Source organism: Microcaecilia unicolor, chromosome 1 (genome assembly GCF_901765095.1).
Source record: "Microcaecilia unicolor chromosome 1, aMicUni1.1, whole genome shotgun sequence".
NCBI lineage: Eukaryota > Metazoa > Chordata > Amphibia > Gymnophiona > Siphonopidae > Microcaecilia > Microcaecilia unicolor.
The window spans coordinates 575,202,501-575,228,859 of record NC_044031.1 but is presented as its reverse complement, the minus strand read 5'-3'; the positions used below and the strand labels follow the sequence as shown (position 1 = coordinate 575,228,859).

Sequence of the window (26,359 nt, the reverse complement as noted above, 5' to 3'; positions counted from 1 at the left end):
GCTTCTGTGGGCCAAGAAACAGGTTGGTGCGCCAGGGTTGGAAATGGTGACCGCCGATCTCAGGGGCAGGACCATGGATGGCCTGGCCTGCTGCGTGCAGCACTTTATAATGGGGGTAAGACGCGGCGGGGGGGGGCGGACGTGACCGGCGATCTCGGGGGCAAGGGCGACCGCAGAACTCAGGGGGAGGGCCATGGATGGGAACAGAAAGGGAATGATGCATGGCAGGGCAATGTAGGAGAAAAGGCAGAGAAGTCAAGGAAAACTCTGGAACTGGGAGGGAGAGGGGACACTCCAACTGTGACGGAGGAAGGGATCCAGAAACAGGGAGGGAGGGAGGGAGGATCATCAAACACAGAGGGGAGGAGCTGGAACCTGGAGAGAGGGAGTGGGGGACCAGGAACTGGGAAGTAGGGAGGGACCAAACCTGGAACTGGGAGGTAGGGATGACCATGGAAGGGGGGGGGGGGGGGGAAGTGGGGAGTGACAACAACCCTGGAACTGGATGGACCACACTGGAACTGGGAGGGAGTGAGGAGAGGGGAGGGGGGACCCTCCCCCCACAGACTCTCATTATCACACACATACACTCTCTCTATCACATACACACACACCCAGTCTCACTCTCTCTCTGTCACACACACGCACTCGCGTATTCACTCTCTCTCTCTCTCTCTCGCTCATACACTCACTCTCACACACACTCTTTCAGACATACACACTCTGAGGAAACACCTTCCTAGCGCCCATTTCATTCGTTTCAGAAACGGGACTTTTTCACTAGTTTTGTTATATTGTCTCTGTTCTAAAGATATCAGTGAACTGTAGAACCATGGTTGAGGGCATGGTTTCACACTGTTTATTAGAAAATAGTTTTGAGTTTGATTTATAAGAAGATAGAGATTTTAGTGGTTCAAGAAATTATAGTGTTGATATTGCCAGAATCAGTTTTAGTGGATAATGGGCTCATTTTTGAAAGAGAAAAATGTCTAAAAAGTGGCATAAAGCAGCATTTGGAAATTTTTCTCACCAAAACAAAATCGGTATGAAGTTCATCTGCAATGCGTCCAAATCTCAAGGGGGCATGTTGGGGGCGTGTTAAGGGTGGGATTTGGAAGGACTAAAATATTTTGGTGTAGACCTGTTTTAATATCGACTAAGCCACAAAAAAGTGCCCTAAGTGACCAGATGACCACTGAAGAAATAAAAGAATGACTCCCACCTTACTCCCCCAGTAGTCATTGACTCCCTCCCACTTCTCAAAGATGTGAAAGAAACAGTACATACCAGTCTCTGAAAGCTTCTGATCTTTGGCTAGTCCTATTAGAATAGTGAGCAGGTCTCTGGAGTCACCTAGTGGTCAGTCCAGTGCACTGTGGAGGAGACCCAAGCCCATAATCCACTCTTAACTGTTACACTTGTGGTGGAATGTGTCAGCCCCCTAAAATCAACCCAAAACATACTGTACCCACATATACCGTGTTTCCCCGAAAATAAGATACTGTCTTATATTATTTTTTGCTCCCCAAGACCCGCTAGGTCTTATTTTTAGGAGAGGTCTTATATTTCGGGGAAACATCGGTCGCCCCTCCACCCGCCCTCCGTCGTCACCCCCCCACCCGAGGTCGCCGGGCCCCCCTCCACCCGCCCTCCGTCGCTCCAGAAACTAACCTCCTTTCACTTTCGCAAGTTCGCAGCAAGCACAAGCAGCAGCAGTAGCAGGGCAGACCTCTCCTTCCTTCTGTGTCCCACCCTCGCCTGACGTTACGTTACGTCAGGCGAGGGCGGGACACAGAAGGAAGGAGAGGTCTGCCCTGCTACTGCTGCTGCTTGTGCTTGCTGCGAACTTGCGAAAGTGAAAGGAGGTTAGTTTCTGGAGTGACGGAGGGCGGGTGGGGGGGGGGGGGGCGACCTCAGGGGGGGGGGGGGGGCGCGGGTGCGGCCTTGTCCAGCTCTCGGTGGCCCTGCTAGGTCTTATTTTTGGGGGAGGCCTTATATTGGTTAATTGCAGTAAAACCTCTACTAGGTCTTACTTTCGGCAGATGTCCTATTTTCGGGGAAACACGGTATATACTGTACCCTTGAGTTTAGCTAACCATCAAATTATCCCAACCAAGCAATTCTCATATGAGAGTGGTAAACTGGCCGCAAAGTGCGAATCCACAGTATTACTTCTCTAACTTCTAATGTTTACAGCTGTCAGTTATATACCCTTTTAATCACATGCTTTTGCATCATACATATTTCTGTTCTCATGCTTCTTGTGTAATTACTAATTTACTTAGTATCAGCATCAGTGAATTTCCACAGAATCAGCAATGTTACCGAAACTTACTTAAACTTATATTTACAGTAATTTCACTTACCATCAAGGTCATTCGCACTTGCAACATAAATGTCCCTGTAACCACAGGTTCTGTTTAATTCTTACTACCTTTTTGACTACCTCAAAATTCCTCCTTAAATCAGCAGAGTCTATAAACCATTTTATAATGAAATCATATTTTGGTTCCTTAGCAAACTGCTAGCAAACCACATTCACTTCCTTGCTAGCCTGTGTTGAAAGGTCCTCAAGAGAACATCTGTCACATAAGCATTTTAGTGAATGCACTTTTGCAAGCATTTTACTGGTTGTACTTTTAACCTTTTGAGGCCTAGCTCAACACACAATCGTGCAGGCTATTAGTCAGCCTGTGCTATGGTCCTATGGTCATGTCCAGCATGTTCCATATTAACATTGCGTGCCCCCTAGTCCTAGTATTTTTGGAAAGCGTAAACAATCGATTTACCTCTACCTGTTCCACTTCACTCAATATTGTGTAGACCTCTATTTATATTTCCCCTCAGAGGCCTCCTCTTCTCTGACTCATTTGTATTGAGTACCATTTCTGGCACTGGTATCTCTTCCACATATTCCTCTGTGAAAACCGAAGCAAAGAATTCATTTAATCTTTCCGCTATGACCTTGGCTTCCGAGTGCCCATTTTACTTCTCATTCATCTAGTGACCCAACTGATTCTTTTACTGGCTTTTTGCTTCTAATATACCTAAAAAAAGGTTTTACTATATGTTTTTGTCTCCAACACAATCTTCTTTTCAAAGTCTGTCTTTGCTTTCTTTATCTGTGCTTTGCAGTTGATTTGCCATTCCTAATACTGTTTCCTATTATTTTCAGCTGGATCCTTCTTTCATTTTCTGAAGGATTTTCTTTTAGCTCTAATAGCTTCTTTCACTAATTTTTTTTTAATTGTATTTATTTTAATTTCTTTTATTGATTTTCAGTACAGAAATAAACAAGAGCTCACAACACAGCAACAAGCAACAATTTGCAATATATGGCAAAACCAGAGCTCGCCATAAGAAGTAACTGTTCATTCTAGGTTAATGTTAAATTATGAAAAGAGAGAGAAAGAAGAGAGAGAGAGAGAGGAAAAAAAAAGGGGGGGAGCTGGGGGATACAAGACAGAATATGTACATGAGTTACACCAATTTTGTACATATCACTGTATAGTGTTAAAATGAGATACAAATGGTAGCCATTTTTCTCTATATTAAGCAAAACGGGGAGATTTCTTAGCAAGGTGTGATTCATATTTATATATTTGAAGCAATAGGTTCCACCATTCCTGGTAGGTGACTTGATGTAAGGACTTCCAATGTGAGAAGATTACCTTCAATGCTAAGGATACCATGGTGTTAACCAGAGGCCCTTCACTATGAGTCAGCAAACTTTGGTAGCATTGATCTCTGAGTATCACGAATTTATAAGTAATTGAGCCTGGAATGTGAAAAATGTCTACCAGTTGCGCCCATATTTCTAACCAGTATTGCCGAATACACCCACAATCAAATATAAGGTGTTTAAAATTACCCACTTGAGACTGATAAGACCAGCATAAATTAGAATTAGAGGGGGTGATAACATGCATCTTATATGGCGTCCATAAAGACCTATTCATAAAGAAATACGTTGACTGTATTGTAGTAGAAGAGTTAGAGCATCTGAAGAGGGATTTCCAGAGCTGTTCCCACAATTTATCGGAGATAGGTTGTTGAATGTCTTCTTCCCAACATCTACGTAAACTTTTACAATTACTACGGGATTTGCTGAGAAGATGTTTGTAAATGTGGGAAGCTGCATGGCCAGTATATTGAAGCCTCTGATTAAAATCAATAAGTTCTGAGGTTTGGATCAGAAATTGTATTTGCAATCTGCCTTTATTTATTTTTTTTAACATAGTACTAATCTGAAGCCACTGGTAAAATTGGGTGTCTGATAACGCAAATTCTGTTTTCAGATCTGAGAAGGTTTTCCAAGTCTGACTGCTCAGATGGATCATGTCTTTCAAGGACCAAATGCCTATACGCTGCCACTGAGACCACGAGACTTGTTTATTACCGATTTTAAAGTTGGGGTTATTCCATATGGGGGTGAGTGGCGTATCAGACCAAGGGATACCCATGGATTGATCTAAAGATGCCATTAATTTGTAGGTGGTGTTGATGATTGGATTGGAAACAATGCTCTTAGGAAGGCGCATACTGATGAGATGGGAATGGCTTAATGGATCGATGAGGCCTTGTTCAAAGTCTACCCATCTGGGCGGCGAGGAAGTGACATTCACAGGAGCAATCCATTCCATGCCCTGACGCATAATGAATGCTTTATGATACAGCAGGAGATCGGGAAATTTGACTCCTCCATGCCTTTTTGAAAGCTTAAGTTTATTGAGAGAGATTCTGGGCAATTTACAATTCCATAAAAAGTTGGTGAGCATCTTTTCCAGTCGCCTATAAAAGGTGCAAGGGAAGAGAAGAGGGATCATGCTCAAAACGTATGTGATAAAGTTAATTGGGATAAAACAGAAATGATGCCTCTGAACGACATCTATACTCCTTTTACCACTCCAGAGCTGCCCTGTAAATGGATATCCTCTTCTATAAAATATCTTGGCGTCTTCTTTGATAGAGACCTTACCAATACCATTAAAATTATTTCTGACAAGCTATCTAAGTTGGTTGAGTCCTCTCTGGCGGCCTGGTCCCCGTTAAATCTTACATGGTGGGGAAGACTGGATACTATGAAGATGATGATAGTCCCTAAAATCTCACCTAATTTTTTTAACCATGCTGTTTGTCATTGACTTCCCTTCCTCCTTGCATGGAATATATCTGGTCTGGGTTTCCAGGATGGTATTTTTGAATAGCGTCCACGCCTGGTGTAAATTTTTGACCTTTGCAGCTGCTCCTCTAAGAGTTGTGGTTTCTCATTTTATCATAGTCTCCTTCTTGAAAGTTAAATGCTAACGTATTAGACATCCTGTGTGTACCACTATGATTCTGTACTGTTCAACCTAGATCAGCGTTTCTCAACCCAGTCCCTAGGACACACCAAGCCAGCCAGGCCCTCAAGACATGCACAACGAACATGTGTAAGATGAACCTGCATGCACTGCTTCCATTGCAAGCAAATTGATCTCATGCATGCTCGCATGTGGTGAGTGCAGACCTGCGTTACCTGTGCATTCCTGTATTCGCATTTTGATCCAAAAATTCTTTCAAATCTTCTGGTGTCTCAAATGATCTGGTGGAATTATTTAGTGTAATAGTCATCCGTGCTGGGTACTGGAGGCCATAATGAGCACCAAGATCCTTTAATCGCAGGCAAAGCTGTAAAAATTGCTTTCGCTTAAGAGCTGTTCCTTAGCGTCCCTCCGGACCGGACCAGGATTGGACTGATGGGTTGTGCTCGCCTACCAGCAGGTGGAGACTGAGAAAAACTCTGACTCTAGAGAGCCAATAGGAGCCCTGGCCATGTGACCTTAGCCCCAGTATTTTCTCAGTCTCCCAGCAGGTAGGAAGCGAGCCCTTTAGTCTCTTTCTTTCTCTTTCTCTTTTAGAGGCTAATAATAAAAACAATATTGCTACTTCTCCTTCTGTGCCTAGGAATTTTCTATTAGACGCTGGACAGATAAGGTTTTCTTTTCTTTCTTTTACAGCCTCTGTGGGTGTTACACTCGGGTGCCCCGAGTCCCTCCCCCCTATCCTCCCCATCTCCCATACTTAGCTGGGAAGGACTACCCTTTGGTTAGCAAGGTGTATGGTCTTTGGGAGAGGCAGCCATTTTAGGAGGTTTCAAGTATTTTCTTTCCCCAGCTTTTTAACAAGCAGGCTTAGCTGTTTAAAAAAAAAAAAAAAAGACAATCTCCAGTTTTCTACCGGGCAGACAGCTCTGGGTTATTCTTTTGTTCTTGAGTGTTTTTTCTTTGCTAATTTAGCTGTGTAAAAAAAAAACAAAAAACAACAAGAGGGGGAGGAAATGGAAGAAAATAATGTTGACGGGGCCTTTAACGAGCCACTTTCTTTCTCAGAATTTCTCCCTCCGTTCCCTCGCGTTTGGACAGCGGGCGCAGGCTTATAAAAAAAAAAATTGGGGCGCGACAAGTTGTTTTTTTTTCGGGTGGCGAGAGTATCGCTAGTCAGGGGAGGCTGCAGCCGGTTTTTCACAGCGCCGGACTGTAAACGCTCTCGGCTCCTTCAAGTTTTCTGCAGATACCTGTGTCTTTCAAGTTTCTTCCTTTGGCGCTGTCAGCAATTTTGTTCTTTTAGTTTTGGCGCGGAAGGCCGCCTTGTTAGGCTGCAGCTGCAGTTTCTCTTTTACGGAGTTCTGTTTTATTCGGATTCTCTGTTTTCTCCGGTTTTTCGCGGCATAGTTTGCTGGCTGTTATTTATTTTTCTTTTCTTGACGTTCCGCCCTACTCCGCTTGTTGCGGTGGTGTCAGGCGCGCTTTCGGGAACTGCCACTGTGTAAGTGGTGCGAATGATGCCCATTTTTATTCACCCTCCATTTTTTTCTCAGTCCAGAACTTTGATCTCTGTTGCAGGCTATGCTGCACGTCAAAGTGTAGCTCACCTTCAAACTGTTTTTTTCCTAATCATCTGTCTCCACACGTGTGTGAGGTAAACAGGACTCTAACACCCACATCATAAAAGCAGGCAATATTTGGATTAAAGGGTCCCTTTCATATATAGATATCTCTCACGGTTTTCTGGCTTTAGGTTTTAGATTTATAACTTGGCTATTAGCTCTGGTATTCGTAGTACATAATTTTATGGTTGTTTTGTTTTTTGTGTCCTTTTCATTACCTGGTGCAAAGTGCAGCATTGTCTTTAATAGTCAATTGACTGGGACTCTACAAATCTTGCCATAATAACTTCATTCCTTTAAGAAGCCTTCTCTATAGGCATATACAGTAGATTGTTCAGATGCCATGGGGATATATCAGCTCTCTCATATTCTCTGAGGGACAGTCCTGTCTACCAAGCTCCCAATCACTCAGCTGCCTTAGCAGGCATGCTTTATTCATGTCTTCCCTTCTTTTCCAACTGCCTTGAAGCCTCTCATATTTCATTTTAGCTTTCTTCTGGTACTTACAGGACATATGGTCACTTAGAGAATAAGGTCATCCTTTCATTTTGCATATTTCCCACTTAAATATAGTGGAAGGTCCTCAAACCATCTACTTGTGTTTGTCTCTACTCTTATCAGTTCAGCATTGGCAGATTATAAACATCCTGTTTTGGTCCAGTATGCCTATACATACCATCTGCTATCTCTTCCTCTTCCTTAGAGACCTTATGTTGTCTCAAGCTTTCTTGAATTCAGATACAGTCTTGTCTACATTGCCTTCACTAAGTGGCTGTGGCACAACTTCACTTTTTTCGTTACAGGTATTTTCCAAGTTTGTCCTTTTTCATTTTCATTCTATGCGCCTTCAACCAGAGTTTTCTTTCAATTGGAAGAGGATTCACTCACTTCCTGTGTATTTATGCCATAGGTACATAAGTATGTTTCTCCGAGGACAAGCAGGCTGCTTGTTCTCACTGATGGGTGACGTCCTCGGCAGCCCCTCCAATTCGAATCTTCCTAGCAAAGTCCTTTGCTAGCTCTCGCGCGCCCGCGCGCACTGCGCATGCGCGGCCGTCTTCCCGCCCGAAACCGGCTCGAGCCGGCCAGTCTTCTTTCGTCCGCACTCGGTACGGCTGTGTTTTTGCCGTGTTGAGCCCCGGAGAGTCGACCTCGCGCGTCCGTTATTTAATCGACGTGTTTTTTCTTCGGAAAAGTTTTCTTTTCGTTCGGAAAGTGCTCCGGAAACCCCCTTGGGTTTCGTTTGCCCCTTCCCGTATTTCCAGTTTTTGCCCCGGTAAGTTTTCTTTCGTTGTCGGGGTAGGCCTCTTTTCGGCCTCGGTCGAGATTTTTCTCCCTTAAAATTTTTGGTGCTCCAAATTCGTCATTTCGGATTTTGACTTCGCCGGCGTGATTTTTCCGCCCATGACATCGAAGCCTTCCAGCGGCTTCAAGAAGTGCACCCAGTGCGCCCGGGTAATCTCGCTCACTGATAGGCACTCTTCGTGTCTTCAGTGTCTGGGGGCCGAGCACCGTCCCCAGAACTGTAGTCTGTGTTCCCTCTTACAAAGGCGGACTCAAGTAGCGAGATTGGCCCAGTGGAACGTTTTGTTCTCGGGCTCTTCGTCGGCATCGGCACCGGGGTCATCGTGTGCATCGACGTCATCAGCGTCCAGACCTTCTTCCTTGGCTGCCAGTGCATCGAGTGCATCGAGGCATCGGCCCTCTGCATCGGCGCCGAGACATCGGATAGCTGCATCGACGTTGGTGGTACCGGGACCTCGTCTCCTGATGTCGTCGGACGGTGGTGCATCGAGTGGAGTGCAGGTGAGGGCTGTCCATTCCCCTGCTGGTGGCGGTGAGCCCTCGGGTGGGTCTCCTCCTACCCTGAGGGCTCCTGCGGTACAGCCCCCCCGAGACCGACCTCCTTCGGCCTCGGCCCCGAGGAAGCGACGGCTGGATTCTACGTCCTCCTCGTCGGTGCCGGGGAGCTCCGGTGACATGCTTCGGAAGAAGTCGAAGAAGCATCGACACCGGTCCCCTCCCCGCGTCGGCACCGAGAGCTCTGGGTCGCCGAGGGAGTCGGCACCCAGCAGGCATCGGCACCGAGAGGACCGCTCACCCTCTGTTCAGGAGGTGTCGATGCGCTCCGCTCTGGACAGCCCGGAACAGCCTCCACGCCCGGAACAGGTTCTGACGTCGACGCCTGCATCGACCTCCATGCCTTTCTCTGCAGCCGCTCTGAACGAGAGCCTCCGGGCCGTTCTCCCAGAGATTCTGGGAGAGCTGTTGCGCCCTACCCCTCCGGTACCGGCGGTGCTTGCGCCTCCGGTACCGTCGAGCGTGGCGCCGGCTGGCCCGTCGCCCGGGGTGAGGTCCCCGACGTCGGTACCGCGTGCGGTGCCGACTGCGGCCACCTCCCAGGAGGGCTCCCCGACTACGTCGGCGGAGGGAGCTTCGCCGATGCGGGCGAGGGAGCCTACCTCTCGACGCCCCCATCGTGGACGTGGCTCCACGGAGTCGAGCCGGGCACGGTTGCAGACGCAGGTCCGTGAACTTGTGTCTGACACCGAGGGTGAGGCCTCGTGGGAGGAAGAAGAAGACCCCAGATATTTCTCTGACGAGGAGTCTGAGGGTCTACCTTCTGATCCCACTCCCTCTCCTGAAAGACAGCTTTCTCCTCCCGAGAGTCTGTCTTTTGCTTCCTTTGTCCGGGAGATGTCTACGGCCATCCCCTTCCCGGTGGTTGTGGAGGACGAGCCCAGGGCTGAAATGTTTGAGCTCCTGGACTATCCTTCTCCACCTAAGGAAGCGTCTACCGTTCCCCTGCACCATGTCCTCAAAAAGACATTGCTGGCGAACTGGATCAAGCCTTTAACTAATCCCCACATCCCCAAGAAGATCGAGTCCCAGTACCGGATCCATGGGGACCCAGAGCTGATGCGCACTCAGTTGCCTCACGACTCTGGAGTTGTGGATCTGGCCCTAAAGAAGGCTAAGAGTTCTAGGGAGCATGCTTCGGCGCCCCCGGGCAAAGACTCTAGAACCTTAGACTCCTTTGGGAGGAAGGCCTACCATTCCTCTATGCTCGTGGCCAAAATTCAGTCTTACCAGCTCTACACGAGCATACACATGCGGAATAATGTGCGACAGTTGGCGGGCTTGGTTGATGCTCTTCCCCCTGAGCAAGCCAAGCCTTTTCAGGAGGTGGTCAGGCAGCTGAAGGCGTGCAGAAAATTCCTGGCCAGAGGAGTTTATGACACTTTTGATGTTGCGTCCAGGGCCGCTGCTCAAGGTGTGGTGATGCGCAGGCTCTCATGGCTGCGTGCCGCCGACCTGGAGAATAGAATCCAGCAGCGGATTGCGGACTCGCCTTGCCGTGCGGACAACATTTTTGGAGAGAAAGTCGAGCAGGTGGTAGAGTCTCTCCACCAGCGGGACACCGCATTCGACAAATTCTCCCGCCGGCAGCCTTCAGCCTCTACCTCTACAGGTAGACGATTTTTCGGGGGAAGGAAGACTGTTCCCTATACTTCTGGTAAGCGTAGGTACAATCCTCCTTCCCGACAGCCTGCGGCCCAGGCTAAGCCCCAGCACGCTCGCTCTCGTCAGCAGCGTGCGCCTCAGCAAGGCCCCGCGGCTCCCCAGCAAAAGCAAGGGGCGAGCTTTTGACTGGCTCCAGCAGAGCATAGCCGACATCCAAGTGTCAGTGTCGGGCGACCTGCCAGTCGGAGGGAGGTTGAAAGCTTTTCACCAAAGGTGGCCTCTCATAACCTCCGATCAGTGGGTTCTGCAAATAGTCCGGCAAGGATACACCCTCAATTTGGCCTCCAAACCTCCAAATTGTCCACCGGGAGCTCAGTCTTACAGCTTCCAGCACAAGCAGGTACTTGCAGAGGAACTCTCCGCCCTTCTCAGCGCCAATGCGGTCGAGCCCGTGCCATCCGGGCAAGAAGGGCTGGGATTCTATTCCAGGTACTTCCTTGTGGAAAAGAAAACAGGGGGGATGCGTCCCATCCTAGACCTAAGGGCCCTGAACAAATATCTCGTAAAAGAAAAGTTCAGGATGCTTTCCCTGGGCATCCTTCTCCCCATGATTCAGCAAAACGATTGGCTATGCTCTCTGGACTTGAAGGATGCCTACACACACATCCCGATACTGCCAGCTCACAGGCAGTATCTGCGATTTCAGTTGGGCACACGCCACTTCCAGTACTGTGTGCTACCCTTTGGGCTCGCCTCTGCGCCCAGGGTGTTCACAAAGTGCCTAGCTGTGGTAGCAGCGGCACTTCGCAGGCTGGGGGTGCATGTGTTCCCATATCTCGACGATTGGCTGGTGAAGAACACATCCGAGGCAGGAGCCCTGCAGTCCATGCAGATGACTATTCGCCTCCTGGAGCTACTGGGGTTTGTGATAAATTATCCAAAGTCCCATCTTCTCCCAGTGCAGAAGCTCGAATTCATAGGAGCCCTGCTGGATTCTCGGACGGCTCGCGCCTATCTCCCAGAGGCGAGGGCCAACAACTTGTTGTCCCTCGTCTCGCGGGTGCGAGCGTCCCAGCAGATCACAGCTCGGCAGATGTTGAGATTGCTGGGCCACATGGCCTCCACAGTCCATGTGACTCCCATGGCCCGTCTTCACATGAGATCTGCTCAATGGACCCTAGCCTCCCAGTGGTTTCAGGCTGCTGGGGGTCTAGAAGACGTGATCCACCTGTCCACGAGTTTTCTCGAATCCCTGTATTGGTGGACAATCTGGTCCAATTTGACTCTGGGACGTCCTTTCCAAATTCCTCAGCCACAAAAAGTGCTGACAACGGATGCGTCTCTCCTGGGATGGGGAGCTCATGTCGATGGGCTTCACACCCAAGGAAGCTGGTCCCTCCAGGAACGCGGTCTACAGATCAATCTCCTGGAGTTGCGAGCGATCTGGAACGCTCTGAAGGCTTTCAGAGATCGGCTGTCCCACCAAATTATCCAAATTCAGACAGACAACCAGGTTGCCATGTACTATGTCAACAAGCAGGGGGGCACCGGATCTCGCCCCCTGTGTCAGGAAGCCGTCAGCATGTGGCTCTGGGCTCGCCGTCAAGGCATGGTGCTCCAAGCCACATATCTGGCAGGCGTAAACAACAGTCTGGCCGACAGGTTGAGCAGGATTATGCAACCTCACGAGTGGTCGCTCAACTCCCGAGTGGTGCGCCAGATCTTCCAAGCGTGGGGCACCCCCTTGGTGGATCTCTTCGCATCTCGAGTGAACCACAAAGTCCCTCAGTTCTGTTCCAGGCTTCAGGCCAACGGCAGACTGGCATCGGATGCCTTCCTCCTGGATTGGGGGGAAGGCCTGCTGTATGCTTATCCTCCCATTCCTCTGGTAGGGAAGACTTTGTTGAAACTCAAACAAGACCGAGGCACCATGATTCTGATTGCTCCTTTTTGGCCGCGTCAGATCTGGTTCCCTCTTCTTCTGGAGTTATCCTCCGAAGAACCGTGGAGATTGGAGTGTTTTCCGACCCTCATTACGCAGAACGAAGGGGCTCTTCTGCATCCCAGCCTCCGGTCCCTGGCTCTCACGGCCTGGATGTTGAGAGCGTAGACTTTGCCTCTTTGGGTCTGTCAGAGGGTGTCTCCCGCGTCTTGCTTGCTTCCAGGAAAGATTCCACTAAGAGGAGTTACTTCTTTCTGTGGAGGAGGTTTGCCGTCTGGTGTGACAGCAAGGCCCTAGCTCCTCGCTCTTGTCCTACACAGACCCTGCTTGAATACCTTCTGCTCTTGTCTGAGTCTGGTCTCAAGACCAACTCTGTAAGAGTTCACCTTAGCGCAATCAGTGCATACCATTACCATGTGGAAGGTAAGCCGATCTCAGGACAGCCTTTAGTTGTTCGCTTCATGAGAGGTTTGCTTTTGTCAAAGCCCCCTGTCAAGCCTCCTACAGTGTCATGGGATCTCAATGTCGTTCTCACCCAGCTGATGAAACCTCCTTTTGAGCCACTGAATTCCTGCCATCTGAAGTACTTGACCTGGAAGGTCATTTTCTTGGTGGCAGTTACTTCAGCTCGTAGAGTCAGTGAGCTTCAGGCCCTGGTAGCCCAGGCCCCTTACACCAATTTTCATCATAACAGAGTAGTCCTCCGCACTCACCCTAAGTTCTTGCCAAAGGTCGTGTCGGAGTTCCATCTGAACCAGTCAATTGTCTTGCCAACATTCTTTCCCCGTCCTCATTCCTGCCCTGCTGAACGTCAGCTGCACACATTGGACTGCAAGAGAGCATTGGCCTTCTATCTGGAGCGGACACAGCCCCACAGACAGTCCGCCCAATTGTTTGTTTCTTTTGATCCCAATAGGAGGGGAGTGGCTGTAGGGAAACGCACCATATCCAATTGGCTAGCAGATTGCATTTCCTTCACTTACGCCCAGGCGGGGCTGGCTCTTGAGGGTCATGTCACGGCTCATAATGTTAGAGCCATGGCTGCGTCGGTAGCCCACTTGAAGTCAGCCTCCATTGAAGAAATTTGCAAAGCTGCGACGTGGTCATCTGTCCACACATTCACATCTCATTACTGCCTGCAGCAGGATACCCGACGCGACAGTCGGTTCGGGCAGTCAGTTCTTCAGAACCTGTTTGGGCTTTAGGATCCAACTCCACCCCCCGAGGGCCCTGTTTGTTCTGTTCCAGGCTGCACTCTCAGTTAGTTGGTAAATTTTTTAGGTCAATCTCAGTTATGTCCTCGCCGTTGCGAGGTCCAATTGACCATGGTTGTTGTTTTGAGTGAGCCTGGGGGCTAGGGATACCCCATCAGTGAGAACAAGCAGCCTGCTTGTCCTCGGAGAAAGCGAATGCTACATACCTGTAGAAGGTATTCTCCGAGGACAGCAGGCTGATTGTTCTCACAAACCCGCCCGCCTCCCCTTTGGAGTTGTGTCTTCCCTTGAACTGTATTGTCTTGCTACATACTGGACTGGCCGGCTCGAGCCGGTTTCGGGCGGGAAGACGGCCGCGCATGCGCGGTGCGCGCGGGCGCGCGAGAGCTAGCAAAGGACTTTGCTAGGAAGATTCCGATTGGAGGGGCTGCCGAGGACGTCACCCATCAGTGAGAACAATCAGCCTGCTGTCCTCGGAGAATACCTTCTACAGGTATGTAGCATTCGCTTTATGCTGGGAAAGGCCTAAAGTCCATCAAGTCCAGCATTCATATCTAATGGGCATAGGTACATAAGTTTTGCCATACTGGGAAAGCTCAAAGGTCCACCTTTCTATAATCAGAACAGCATTTAAAAAAAAAAAACTCTCACGAGAGTGTTGAACAGAAACCTCTGCTCCAAAAGCAAGGCTTTCCAGTAATTCTGCAAACTAACACATACAATATTTGCCATGGCTGATCAACACTAGGAACACCGGGGACCCTGGGCCTAGGTTCTGTGTTTTAACCTGAAACAAGCTCAACATTCATATCTATTGGGTGTGAGTCTGGTACATCTCAGTGAGGGAGGAGGCATGACTGTGGCACGTGGATTAGTGGTACGTGGATTAGGGAGATCCAAGAAATTACAGGCCGGTGAATCAGACGTTCATACTGGGACAATTTTTTCTGTCCGGAGCGTACTACCATAGCTGGTGGACTCCTATATTCGGAACTTACCCAACTATGGAACGCCACAGAGATAGGGCTGGGGTTTGTAGCCCTATTTAACTGGTGTCCTTGGTCACCCTTCCTCTTCTCCTTAGGACCCAGAGAACGGCTAGTTTTTTGATTATGCATTAACTGGTCATTTTCAGCAGTACTCTCTCTTCCGTTCTATTATAGATCTAAGAGGATGTTCATTGCGCTCTCAGGGTCATTTCATCCTTACCTAGACGACTGCCTAATTGGAGAAAGTCTTATCAGCAGAGTTCTCAGGTCACGCACCGGGTGTTGCATTTCTTACAGTCTCTAGGTTGAGTGGTGATTGTAGCCAGGCCTCTCATTTGATCTCTCATCAGATATCTCTAATTTTCTCTTTGTTTAGTCAGATTGGCGCAGAGTCTTTTGTCTCCTCTGCAAACATCCCAGTTTATATTTTTCTTGGTGACCTTGGGCCTTCGGCCATTTCCTCGCTCTATTCTGCAGAATGCAATTTTACTTTCTAGTTCCCTGTCCCACCTCCCTCAGCCTCTTCAGTTGGTACACTCCTCTGCAGGGAACCAACCGCAGAGAACCTTGCTGCCCTCGACTACATCAAGGAACCAGTCCCAAATAAACCTGACCTTTCTCCTGTTGACAAGTGTAACTCTGAGCAGTTATCTGACACCAACACTCATTGGTCCAACGACTTTGACGAGACCTATCTTGAAGACGACACAGTTCCTGAAGACACGGACGACGCAGATAGCACCGTTGCAAGTGTTGCTTCAGCAGAAGTCACGGTGGTACACCAGTACACCCTTTTCTTCTGCTTCCCATCTGCTCGATTGTTTGCAGTTAGACTCTCGTGTGTTATCATACTTTTTATAGGTTTGGTGTTGTTTTTCACTACATTGTTTACCTATACTGTTGACAGAAATCTTGCTGATCTCTGGGTTACACCTAGTGCCTCTCCCTCTGGCAACTTTACCTTGCCCGTTGGAAACGCCACAGTACTTGCAACTACATCTGTACTTGCAACTACTCCAGTAGTCCTTGCCACTACTCCTGTACTGGCAACGACTCCACCAGCCTACACAACGCCCCAACACAATACCACCTTCACACGCTTATTTGGACACACCTCCCTCCACACAATCAGAAGGACTAGTCCCATTGCCACCAGTAATACCACCCCCTTGGCAGATATATCTGCCACGACAGACTTTTCAACTGGCAATCTTACAGTGCCTATTGAAAAGTCTGTGACTACTCCTGTCCTCACTGATTCTCCTATTTTGCTTTCTACAAATATTCCCAATAATAACAGTAGCTCGGACAATATTGTCCCCACTACTACATATACTTTTGAGGATAATATTACCTTGTCTGAATTGCGAACCACCCCTCCTCCTTATCTTCTGGTGCCTAATAGTGACGTTCCTCCTCCCACGAATACTACCTTAACCACTCCAGGTATCAGTGTCCCAGCCACACGCCCGCCCCGATAGCATCCCCATTAACTGTTATTATCCCCCACATGAGCCAGACTGACCCCCTGCATAGTTTGCCTGGATATTGGGATCCTGCGCCCGACGAGTGTAGTTACTGGGACCCCAATTACAGATATCATTTGTTGTGTGAGCCCTTATTACACGCCCCAGGTCCTGAACCCGCCAGAATCGTACAGTATCTTGCCTCAATACTTCACAACGCAGTGACAGTAAAAGTAGCTCGAAGTATTCTTCCATTTATTAGACCTCAGACAGGTGAAGAAGTAATCTTTTGGATTGTCACTTATAAGCTGTATTGTACGGATTGGTTGCCTTGGCTTTTTATTAGAAAAGTCGGGAACAGAGTTCTTGAGAAATATTGCATTTCACCGGACGGCAGGGGTTCATTTGCCGCTGTCCGTTTACACCCGTGACATATTAATATATGTCCCATAGCAGACTTAATAACCAGCATTCACCGCCACAAACCGTTCCTTCTCTCGAATCCCCACCACTGTCACCTTTTAATTTAGGTGATCACGTAATCCCTGAACCCCCAACTTACCTTTTAGACCCTCGAGAGTTAGGCCATCCCCATTGGGACCCAGCTCCAGAAGACGATCCCACTTGGGATCCTCTTACCAGATACTGTGTGAACCCTTACTTGAGAGTTGGACACTGGGCCCCAGTCGAATCGTTACACATACCCTGGCATTGTTTGGAGGAAGTTTAGGTTTACAAGTTGAACAGACTGAAGTGCTCTTAGTAAGACCAGAAAGTGGTGAAGTTGTGGATTTTTGGTTAATCACATACGCCGTACTTGGTACCGACTGGATGCCGTTTCTGTTCATTAGAGAAGTTGGATGGGGATCTTTGGAAGTATTTAGCCTTTTTGAAGTCCCCAATCCCACTGAAAAAGGAGCTACTAGAATTTTACCCCCCTTACACAAGTAATTCCTAATGATATATCAAGCCTTGGTATATTTTGGAATAGTGATTGTTGTGATAGCAGCTCTTGCTAAGACCCTAGGGATAATTTTGTTACTCACCTTAATCATTAGCCGTCACTTGCCCTTCGTACAGTCTTGATACAGTGTTTAATCATGAAAACTACCAACATGATGTGCCTGGCCCTCTTCTTATGTGTGCTCACTATGCCCATTGTACATGGAGCACAGGACTTAGAAAATTTTCTGCAGAAATTTACAACCACCTACAAAATAACATTACCCACTACTGAACAGACGACCACAATAACCCTTGACGTGTGTGCCTACACTATGTGTGGTGAGCATCCGGTGCAGCAATATCTGTCAGCTTCTGAGATATACCTGTGTCCCTTTTCCAATTGCGGAAGTTGGGCACAAGTATGGTGGTATACAGGTTCCTGGGTTCCCTATTCAGGTAGCGAAATTCCTGTTCTTAAAAAGAGTATTTCCATTATGAAAATACGAGTGTCTAACCTTTGTCCGATGACCAAATGTAATCAAGTGGCTATCACTTTTAGAGGAGTAACGGCCGTTAGGTACAGAACTTATTCCTTAGGAATTGATACCACAGGCAGAGATCCCATTGGCAAATTTAAGATTGTTCCCCCCCCTTCCCAACCAGAAAAGAACCCTTTGATGCCAACCAAGCTTCCAGAAGTAACGATTCCCTATCAGATAGTACCAATTAATAATTCTAAAGATTTGATGGCATTAGAAACAGGATTTGGAGATACTAATCTGTGGCTCGAATGGGCCCATTATACTACAAAGAGTTTGAATGTTTCTAACTGTTATTTTTGTGCCCATGCAAGGGCAGAACCAACTGTAGTTCCCTTTCCGCTAGATCTCTACAATGATCCAGATGGGTTTTGGTGTATGTTAGAGCTACTGCAGGTAACAACTGAAATTAATCAGTCTTGTCAGCATCTTGACAAACACCACCCCTACTTACCCCCTCGCCTGAGGGTTCCACCTGCATTCAGGATTCCAGATCCTGCTACCAGATATCATACATGTCTGGAACGATATGGGGTTAAGAATACACGGTTTCTGGGAAATTTGACCAATTGCAATACTACCCTAGAGAAAGGGACTCTGCGAAATCTGAACCTCACGGACTTCTCACAGGCTAGAGCAGATGTATGGTGGTATTGTGGAACCCATACTATCCACCATACACTTCACAGAAGTTGGACAGGCAGATGTGCCTTGGTCAAATTGGTAATTCCAATCATTATAGCATCCTTGCTCCCTTCTCATAGCAGCTCTTCCTCACGAGTGAAGAGACATGCAATGCCTGGATCCTTTGATGATCGGGTATATATAGATGCAATTGGAGTTCCAAGAGGGGTCCCTGATGAGTTCAAAGCCCGAAACCAGATAGCTGCAGGGTTCGAATCCGCCTTCTTTTGGTGGGCTACTATAAACAAAAATGTAGACTGGATCAACTATATATATTACAACCAGCAGAGATTTGTAAATTACACGAGAGATGCGGTTCAAGGAATTGCAGCACAGTTAGACGCCACTAGCAGAATGACGTTAGAAAATCGATTAGTGCTTGACCAGATTTTGGCAGCAGATGGCGGAGTGTGCCATAAAATAGGTACACAGTGTTGTACTTTCATCCCCAACAATACTGCTCCAGATGGATCGATCACCAGAGCTTTGAAAGGTCTTACCTCACTGTCACAAGAATTGGCAGAGAACTCTGGTGTTGACACATCTTGGACTGGTTGGATGGATAAAGCCTTTGGTAAATGGAAGACATTTATCATTTCTGCAGCTACCACCATAATCATAGTAGTTGCAATATTTGTATTAGTAGGATGTTGCATAATCCCTTGTGCTAGAGGCTTAGTAGAACGCTTAATTGAAACCGCAATAACAAAAAATCTCCTTCCCAACACCACAGGAGACAACACATTGGACTATCTCCCTATGAGATGGACCAATCGCTATGCAAATGCTAGAGACACTGTAGAAATGTCTGCAACTGTATAACCAGGTAGTAGCACACAGGGATACAATATAGTAACGTAAAGCTTTATGAAACGATGTAATTAATAATCAGTATGACTATGTAATCTATGCAAATGTATACTCAGGATATAATCAGTATATAACCAAAGAATGAATGATTGTTAGTAATATATACACACATAGGTAAGAATAAGATAGAACCTGCATATTAATAGGTTGAAAAATATTGTTGTTGTAACTATGGTATGTCACTCAACTGCAGATAAGAGTAAGTCCCAAAAAGGATTGAAATAACAGAAGTAGTGCTTGCGTGGTAATCTCAATTCAAACAAGTTGGACTATACAGGTTTTCAATTAGACTCTCCAAATGCAATAAACCTATAGGATACCTTCTGGAATGGATGGTACCATGGTATGTTAACCCTGGTATCACCCTATGAGATAGGGTGAAGAGGGGAATGTTAATATGTGATCTAGCTTGAGGCCTATCTACTGGAATAGTGGTGGGCCAAGCTACATAGCTTTAAACAGCTGATAAGTACTGACTAGGCCTGAAAATCAGATGATGGCCTTATAGCCGAGAGCCTGCAAGAGCAGGACTGCTTGGTGAGTCTTAATGAAACCTGGTGCAACTTTCAAATTGAGTGTAACACCTATGATGAAGAAATTAAAGACAAAAATGATAAAAGTTTGGTTCATAACATGGAGTTTGTCTTTATAAGATGGCACCCAGATCACAAGATGATATGAGACTGTTGTGTAAGAAGTTGTTTACAAAAGGGAAATTGCACAATAAGTTGCAATAATAAAACGGAAAGGGGAGGTGGGCACCTGACCGGTAGTAAAGTATGATTCAGAGGTTATGCAAGATTAAGGAAAAAAAGTGTCTTGCCATAGACTTGTATTGAGACCAACTCCTATAAAAGAGATGAGAATTAGACAGATTGTTGGAACTTTCCCCAACGTCTTTCCGAGGGCGAAGCTCTGTCCAATTGAGTCTCGAAGCTGTCTGATGAATGTACCAGATTGATGTCTTAATTTTGGTAAGAATAAATACCTTATTTCGGTAAACTATCTCTGTCTTTATTTCTATTTATTCTATACCTGTCATTTGTTCTACAAAATACTCCATACACAAGTAAGATTCCACACTGATTTAATCAGGGGTGATTTCTAATAAGCATATATGTGGGAACACAAATGGCCAGAGATTCATTTAGACCCAAAAGGACAGAAAGCTGTGGTCATGGGAATTAGACTTGAACTGCGCCTTCTGATGCCTCCCCAACAGCGATACCCATGGGAAGGGGTCTCACAAGAATTCAGGGAGGCGGTTAGAAAGATATTCGAAGACCAAACCCTCTATACACCTCCATGTGGAAGGATCCCACGGGGGTCTATAGAGGGGTAGCATAAAGACACCATGAAGGAATTTTTCTTCATCCTATTGGGAATCTCATGGTCATCAATCGCGCTATTTAAGTGTCATCTAGAGGCATATTTTCAAAGCACTGGGAAAATCGAATCCAGCAGCGGATTGCGGATGTCCCTTGCCGGGGGGACAATGTTTTTGGGGGCAAGGTCGATCAGGTGGTTGAACAGCTCCACCAGCGGGATACTGCTTTCGACAAGTTCTCCCGCTGGCCGCCTTCAGCCTCTACCTCCTCGGGTAGACGTTTTTATGGGGGAAGGAGGACGGTTCCCTATTCTTCCGGCAAGCATAGGTACAATCCTCCTTCCCGCCAGCCTGCTGCTCAGGCTAAACCCCAGCGCGCGCGCTCTCGTCAGCAGCGCGCGCCTCAGGCCCCTGCGGCTCCCCAGCAAAAGTCAGGGGCAGGCTTTTGACTGGCTCCTGCAGAGCATAGCCGACGTTCCAGTGCTTGGCCCGGACGGCCTACCGGTCGGGGGGAGGTTAACATTTTTTCACCAAAGGTGGCCTCTTATAACCTCCGATCAGTGGGTTCTCAAAATAGTCCGGCTAGGGTACTCTCTGAATTTGACCTCAATGCCTCCAAATTGCCCACCGGGAGCTCAATCCTTCAGCTTCCAGCACAGGCAGGTACTTGCAGAGGAACTCTCCGCCCTTCTCAGCGCCAATGCGGTCGAGCCCGTGCCACCGGGGCAAGAAGGGCTGGGATTCTATTCCAGGTATTTCCTTGTGGAAAAGAAAACAGGGGGGATGTGTCCCATCCTAGACCTAAGGGCCCTGAACAAATATCTGGTCAAGGAAAAGTTCAGGATGCTTTCCCTGGGCACCCTTCTTCCCATGATTCAACAGGATAATTGGCTATGCTCTCTGGACTTAAAGGATGCCTATACGCACATCCCGATTCTGCCAGCCCACAGGCAGTATCTTCGATTTCATCTGGGAACACGGCATTTTCAGTACTGTGTGCTACCCTTTGGGCTCGCCTCCGCGCCCAGGGTATTCACCAAATGCCTAGCCGTAGTAGCGGCTTCTCTGCGCAGGCTGGGAGTGCATGTGTTCCCTTACCTTGACAATTGGCTGGTAAAGAACACCTCCGAGGCAGGAGCTCAGCAGTCCATGCAGGTGACTATTCGTCTCCTGGAGCTGCTAGGGTTTGTGATAAATTATCCAAAGTCCCACCTTCTTCCAGTTCAGAAACTTGAATTCATAGGAGCTCTGCTGGATTCCCAGATGGCCCGTGCCTACCTCCCAGAGACCAGGGCCGACGATCTGCTGACCCTTGTCTCCTTGGTGTGGGCGTCGCAGCAGATCACAGCTCGGCAGATATTGAGATTGCTCGGCCACATGGCCTCCACGGTTCACGTGACTCCCATGGCCCGCCTTTTTATGAGATCTGCTCAATGGACCCTAGCCTCCCAGTGGTGCCAAGCTGCTGGGAGCCTAGAGGATGTGGTTCGTCTGTCCACGAGGTTTCTTCTCTCCCTTCATTGGTGGACAATTCGAGCCAATTTGACCCTGAGATTCCTCAGCCGCAAAAGGTGCTGACCACGGACGCGTCACTCCTGGGGTGGGGAGCGCATGTCGATGGGCTCCACACCCAGGGGACTTGGTCCGTCCAGGAACAAGGTCTACAGATCAACCTCCTGGAGTTGCGAGCAGTATGGAACGCTCTGAAGGCTTTCAGAGATCGGCTGTCCCATCAAATTATCCAAATTCAGACAGACAACCAGGTTGCTATGTATTACATCAACAAGCAGGGGGGCACCGGATCTCGCCCCCTGTGTCAGGAAGCCGTCAGCTTGTGGCGCTGGGCACGCTGGTTCGGCATGTGGCTCCAGGCCACTTATCTGGCAGGCGTAAACAACAGTCTGGCCGACCGATTGAGCAGGATCATGCAACCGCACGAGTGGTCGCTCAGTTCCAGAGTGGTTCGCGAGATCTTCCAAGTGTGGGGCACCCCCTTGGTGGACCTCTTTGCCACTCAGACCAATCACAAGCAGTGTTGCCAGGTGGAAAATTTTTTTCCCACCCAATCTAGAGTAAAAACAGCCCAAAACCCGCCCAAACTCAAACCCCGCCCCTGACACCCCCACCCCCGCGTCATCAACCCCGCCCCCGCCGTCACCGGCCCCGCCTCCCCCGTCATCGGCCCGCCTCCCCCGTCATCGGCCCCGCCCAAAACGTCACTAACCCCGCCCAAAACGTCACTAACCCCGCCCCCCGCGGCCGAAAAAAACCGCCCGAAAAACCGCGGAAAAGAAAAAAAAGAAGCCCAAAAAACTGCGACCCGCCGCGGGCAAAAATTTCCCGCGGCGGGTTGCGGAAAACCGCCCAATTGGCAACACTGATCACAAGGTCCCTCAGTTCTGTTCCAGGCTGCAGGCCCACGGCAGACTAGCGTCGGATGCTTTCCTTCTGTTTTGGGGGGAAGGTCTCCTGTACGCGTATCCTCCCATTCCTTTGATAGGGAGGACTTTGCTGAAACTCAAGCAAGACAGGGGAACCATGATTCTGATTGCTCCTTTTTGGCCTCGTCAGATCTGGTTCCCTCTTCTTCTGGAATTGTCTTCCGAAGAACTGTGGAGATTGGACTGCTTTCCAACCCTCATCATGCAGAACGAGAGGGCGCTCCTCCATCCCAACCTTCGGTCTCTGGCCCTCACAGCCTGGATGTTGAGAGTGTAGACTTCGCCTCCTTGGGTCTGTCAGAGGGTGTCTCCCGAGTCTTGCTTGCTTCCAGGAAAGATTCTACCAAGAGGAGTTATTTTTTCCTCTGGCGACGGTTTGCTGTGTGGTGTGATGGCAAGGCCTTAGATCCTCGTTCTTGTCCTACACAGACCCTGCTTGAATACCTTCTACATTTATCGGAGTCTGGTCTTAAAACCAACTCTGTAAGGGTTCATCTTAGTGTGATTAGTGCATACCATTACCATGTGGAAGGTAAGCCTATCTCTGGACAGCCTTTAGTTGTTTGTTTCATGAGAGGTTTGCTTTTGTCGAAGCCCCCAGTCAAACCTCCTACAGTGTCATGGGATCTCAATGTCGTTCTCACCCAGCTGATGAAACCTCCTTTTGAGCCACTGGATTCCTGTCATCTGAAGTACTTGACCTGGAAGGTCATTTTCTTGGTGGCAGTTACTTCAGCTCGCAGAGTCAGTGAGCTGCAAGCCTTGGTAGCTCATGCTCCTTATACCAAATGTCATCATAACAGAGTAGTCCTCCGCACTCACCCTAAGTTCTTGCCGAAGGTGGTGTTGGAGTTCCATCTGAACCAGTCAGTTGTCTTGCCAACATTCTTCCCTCGTCCTCATACCCACCCTGCTGAACGTCAACTGCACACATTGGACTGCAAGCGAGCATTGGCCTTCTATCTGGAGCGGACAAGCCCACACAGACAGTCCGCCCAACTTTTTGTTTCTTTTGATCCCAACAGGAGGGGAGTGGCTGTGGGGAAACGCATCATTTCAAATTGGCTAGCAGACTGCATTTCCTTCACTTACACCCAGGCTGGGCTGACTCTTGAGGGTCATGTCACGGCTCATAGTGTTCGAGCCATGGCGGCGTCAGTGGCCCACTTGAAGTCAGCCACTATTGAAGAGATTTGCAAGGCTGCGACGTGGTCATCTGTCCACACATTCACATCTCATTACTGCCTTCAGCAGGATTCCCGACGCGACAGTCGGTTCGGGCAGTCTGTGCTGCAGAATCTGTTTGGGGTTTAGAATCCAACTCCACCCCCGTAGGCCCATTTTTATTCTGTTCCAGGCTGCACTCTCAGTTAGTTGGAAAAGTTTAGGTCAATCTCAGTTATGTCCTCGCCGTTGCGAGGTCCTATTGACCATGTTTGTTGTTTTGAGTGAGCCTGGGGGCTAGGGATACCCCATTTGTGAGAACAAGCAGTCTGCTTGTCCTCGGAGAAAGCGAATGCTACATACCTGTAGAAGGTATTCTCCGAGGACAGTAGGCTGATTGTTCTCACCTACCCGCCCACCTCCCCTTTGGAGTTGTGTCTTCCCTTGTCTTGTTTTTGCTTGGTACGGGACTAGCGAACACGAGCGATTTCGGGCGGGAAGACGGCCGCACATGCGCGCATCGCGGGCGCGCGCGAGGACTAGCAAACTCTGTTGCTAGGAAGATCTCCGATCGGAGGGGCTGCCGTGGACGTCACCCATTTGTGAGAACAATCAGCCTGCTGTCCTCGGAGAATACCTTCTACAGGTATGTAGCATTCGCTTTACTGCAACCAGAATCAGAACTAAGTTCACAGCAGAGTGTTTTTCCAGTCAGTTGTTTTTCCTTATAAACCCCTTTGATAGAGTTAAAATTCTGATCCACACCAGAGATTACCTATGTTTTTTAGATGTAAGTTCCCCTGCTAGTCACACTGACATACTGAGACTGATCTTTGGCGTTGACGTTTCAGTATCTATGATATTCTTGAAGAACCAAGTTTAAGAGTAGCAACGTGGAGGGGCATTTTCAAACGGGGACGACCATCTCTAAGGGCGTCCAACTCTAGGACGGTGCCACGAAGGGGCGGGGCAATGCGTATTATCGAAACAAGATGGACGACCATCTTTCGTTTCAATAATACGGTCGGGGATGCCCAAATCTTGACATTTAGGTCAACCTTAGAGATGGTCGTCCTTGGTTTTCAGCGATAATGGAAACCAAAGACGTCTATCTCAAAAACGTCCAAATCCAAGCCCTTTGGTCGTGGGAGGTGCCAGCATTTGTAGTGCACTGGTCCCCCTCACATGCCAGGATACCAACCGGGCACCTTAGGGGGCACTGCAGTGGACTTCAGAAATTGCTTCCAGGTGTATAGCTCCCTTACCTTGGGTGCTGAGCCCCCCCAACCCCCTCCCCCAGGTCCGCCTGCCTGATGTACACTGCACCCACTACAACTGCTCCAGGGACCTGTATACTGCTGCGATGGGCCTGAGTATGGCATTTGAGGCTGGCATAGAAGCTGGCAAAAAAGTATTTTTAAACTTGTTTTTTATGGTAGGAGGGGGTTAGTGACAACTGGGGGAGGGGGTTAGTGACCACTGGGGGGGAGTAAGGGGAGGTCATCTCCGATTCCCTCTGGTGGTCTTCTGGTCAGTTCGGGCACCTTTTTGAGGCTTGGCTGTGAAAAAAAATGGACCAAGTAAAGTCGGCCAAGTGCTCGTCAGGGACGCCCTTTTTTTTTCTATTATCAGCCGAGGACGACCATCTCCTAATCATGCCCCAGTCCCGCCTTCGCTACCCTGCCGACACGTCCCCGTGAACTTTGGTCGTCCCTGTGACGGAAAGCAGTCGAGGGTGTCAAAAAATCGGCTTTCGATTATGCTGATTTGGACAACCTTGCGAGAAGGATGCCCATCTCCCGATTTGTGTTGAAAGATGAGCGTCCTTCTCTTTCGAAAATAAGCGTGATAGTGTCTTTGCCTCATCTTAAATGGGACTAACTAAATCAGAACCAATTCCAGAGATGAGATGCCAAGTTAACCAATTCCAGGCTGGAGTTATTGGACCAGTCCTGGATTTCTAACCACCCCATCCTGGTGCATTGTAGAACTTGCATCACTGATTTCAATGGGCAGGATCAGGCACCACAAATCCCACATTGCTTTGGAATAGAAATTCAAAAAGCAGGATTGGCCCAAAGTCTGCAGTCTGCAACTAGGTAACTTGGCGTCTCTGCAATTCTTAGTTATGAACCAGGGCTGTGGAGTCAGTGCACCAAACCTTTGATTCCGACTCCTCTGTTTTCTACTGTCCGATTCCAGCTCTGATTCATCTCCTACTGGTATTAGGCTTTAAATTTTTTGTTCAGTATCTAAAGTCTGGTGAATATAAATTTAGATCCAGGACAAAGATATGTATTTGCAAGTATAATTTGATAAATTTACCATGTATTATAATGGGTTTTTTTTATTTTGAAGTTGGAGTTGGTACATTTTTACTGAATT

General features: G+C 48.3%; 1 protein-coding gene across 1 annotated transcript in view; it reads left to right on the top strand.

Moving 5' to 3' along the window:
* The window catches only part of TAF2 (TATA-box binding protein associated factor 2), a 377,955-nt gene that overhangs the window by 36,290 nt on the left and 315,306 nt on the right, over window positions 1–26,359 (top strand). The gene's annotated exons all lie outside the window — the stretch shown is intronic.